The following is a 3,154-nucleotide window of genomic DNA, read 5'->3' as shown; positions in this document are numbered from 1 at the left end:
AGCCCTTTAATCATTCTAGTTGCCCTTTTCTGGACTTTCTCCAATGCTATAATATCCTTTTTGAGGTGCGGCGACCAGAACTGCACACAGTACTCCAAATGAGACCGCACCATCGATTTCTACAGGGCATTATGATACTGGCTGATTTGTTTTCAATTCCCTTCCTAATAATTCCCAGCATGGCGTTGGCCTTTTTTATTGCAAACGCACACTGTCTTGACATTTTCAGTGAGTTATCTACCACGACCCCGAGATCTCTCTCTTGGTCAGTCTCTGCCAGTTCACACCCCATCAACTTGTATTTGTAGCTGGGATTCTTGGCCCCAATGTGCATTACTTTGCACTTGGCCACATTGAACTGCATCTGCCACGTTGATGCCCACTCACCCAGCCTCAACAGATCCCTTTGGAGTTCCTCACAATCCTCTCTGGTTCTCACCACCCTGAACAATTTAGTGTCATCCGCAAACTTGGCCACTTCACTGCTCACTCCCAACTCTAAATCATTTATGAACAAGTTAAAGAGCATGGGACCCAGTACCGAGCCCTGCGGCACCCCACTGCTTACCGTCCTCCACTGCGAAGACTGCCCATTTATACTCACTCTCTGCTTCCTATTACTCAGCCAGTTTTTGATCCACAAGAGGACCTGTCCTTTTACTCCATGACTCTCAAGCTTTCTAAGAAGCCTTTGATGAGGAACTTTATCAAAAGCTTTCTGGAAGTCAAGGTAAACAACATCTATCGGGTCTCCTTTGTCCACATGTTTGTTCACCCCCTCAAAGAAATGTAACAGGTTAGTGAGGCAAGATCTTCCCTTACAGAACCCATGCTGAGTCTTCCACAATAACCCGTGTTCATCAATGTGCCTACTCATTCTGTCCTTGATAATGGTTTCTACCAACTTTCCCGGTATTGAAGTCAGACTGACTGGCCTGTAATTTCCCGGATCTCCTCTGGAACCCTTTTTAAAGATGCGGGTGACATTTGCTACCTTCCAGTCCTCAGGAACGGAGGCAGATTTCAATGAAAGATTACAGATTTTTGTTAGAAGATCCACAAGTTCAACTTTGAGTTCTTTCAGAACTCTCGGATGTATGCCATCCAGACCTGGTGACTTATTAGTTTTGTAGGACCTCCTCTTTTGTCACCTCAATCTGACTCAGGTCTTTCAACACCCCTTCCAAAATTAGTGGTTCTGGGGCGGGCAAAAAGTTCTCATCTTCCACAGTGAAGACGGAGGCAAAAAGTGCATTCAGCTTCTCAGCCATTTCCCTATCCTCCTTCAGTAATCTTTTTACCTCATGGTCATCCAAGGGCCCCACTGCCTCCCTGGCTGGTTTCCTACTTCTAATATATTTGAATAAATTTTTATTGTTGGTCTTTATGTTTTTTGCAATATGCTCCTCATAGTCCCTTTTTGCCTGTCTGATCACAGTCTTGCAATTGATTTGCCACAGCCTGTGTTCCCTTTTACTAATCTCACTTGGACTGGTTTTCCACCGCTTAAAGGAGTCCTTCTTACCTTTTACAGCTTCCATTACTTTGTTTGTTAACCATGCAGGCCTTTTCTTATGCCTGTTTGTGCCTTTCCTAACTTGTGGTATGTATTTTATCTGAGCTTCTAGGATTATAGTTTTAAATAGTCTCCAAGCTTCCCCAAGGGTTTTGACCGTATTTACCTTTCCTTTCAGTTTCCTCCTCACATGTCTCCTCATCTCAGTGTATTTACCCCTTTTAAAGTTAAACGTGGTTGTGGCGGTCTTTTTGGGCAACTCCCTATTTATACAAACGGTGAAATCAATAACATTATGGTCACTGCTCCCAAGCGGCGCAATCACTTTTACATCTCTCACCAAGTCTTGGGGATTACTTAGGACCAAATCCAGGATCGCCCCACCCCTGGTAGGTTCTGAGACCATCTGCTCCATAGCATAGTCATTGAGAGCATCAAGAAACTCAATCTCTTTCTCTCGACCAGAACACATATTGACCCATTCTGCGGGTAGTTAAAATCACCTATTACGACACAGTTTTTACGTTTAGCCGCTATCTTTAAGCCTTCCATCATATTATAATCGTCCTCTCTCTTTTGATTTGGTGGGCGATAACAAACTCCCATAGTTAAATTTCCTTTTGGGCCCTCTATTTCAACCCAAAGCATTTCTAAAAGGGAATCTAATTCTCTGACCTCAGTCTTACTGGACCGTATATCCTCTCTGACATACAGAGCCACCCCACCTCCAACCCTTCCCTCCCTATCCTTCCGATATAACATATCCAGGAATCACCGTGTCCCACTGATTCTCCTCATTCCACCAAGTTTCTGAAATTCCCACAATGTCTATGTTTTCTCCCAACACTAAACATTCCAATTCACCAATTTTACTTCGAACACTTCTAGCATTTGTATACAAACATCTATAATTTCCCAGGCAAGCTAGTCCCGCCGCCTTCCTCCTGCCGCCTCGAGACTCTGGCAGACAGTCCATACTGTTTGTCACCATCACAGTGGACAACTCTGGTCCGTTACATGGTAGAAAAATAGCAGCCAACCCTTCATCTCTTTGAGACGAGTCCTCCCGAACCAGAGACATTTCATCTTCTGTCGGCTTTCCCCCAAGATTTAGTTTAAAAACTGCTCTGCCACCTTTTTGATTTTAAGCACCAGCAGCCTGGTTCCATCCGGGGACAAGTGAAGACTGTCTCTTTTGTACAGCTCCCGCTTGTTCCAGAAAGCATCCCAGTGCCTAACAAACTTAAACCCTTCCTCCTTACACCATCGTCTCATCCACACATTGTGACTTCTAATTTGTGCCTGTCTCTCCTGCCCTGCACGTGGAACAGGTAGCACTTCTGAGAAGGCTACCTTGGAGGTCCTGGCCTTATGTCTCCCGCCTAGCAGCCTAAATTTTTCCTCCAGGACCTCACGACTGCATTTCCCCACATCGTTGGTGCCAACATGCACCACGACCACAGGCTCCTCCCCAGCACGGTCTATCAGCCTATCTACTACACACGTAATGTCTGCTACCTTCGCACCAGGCAGGCAAGTCACCATACGGTCAGTACACGGTTTTGCCACCCAGCTGTCTACTTGCCTAAGGATCGAATCACCAACTACCAACCCCCCCCCCCTCTCCCCCTGCCCAGG

Source organism: Heteronotia binoei, chromosome 6 (assembly GCF_032191835.1).
Source record: "Heteronotia binoei isolate CCM8104 ecotype False Entrance Well chromosome 6, APGP_CSIRO_Hbin_v1, whole genome shotgun sequence".
In the NCBI taxonomy this organism is placed as follows: Eukaryota; Metazoa; Chordata; class Lepidosauria; order Squamata; family Gekkonidae; genus Heteronotia; species Heteronotia binoei.
Note: the sequence above shows the minus strand (reverse complement) of the source record.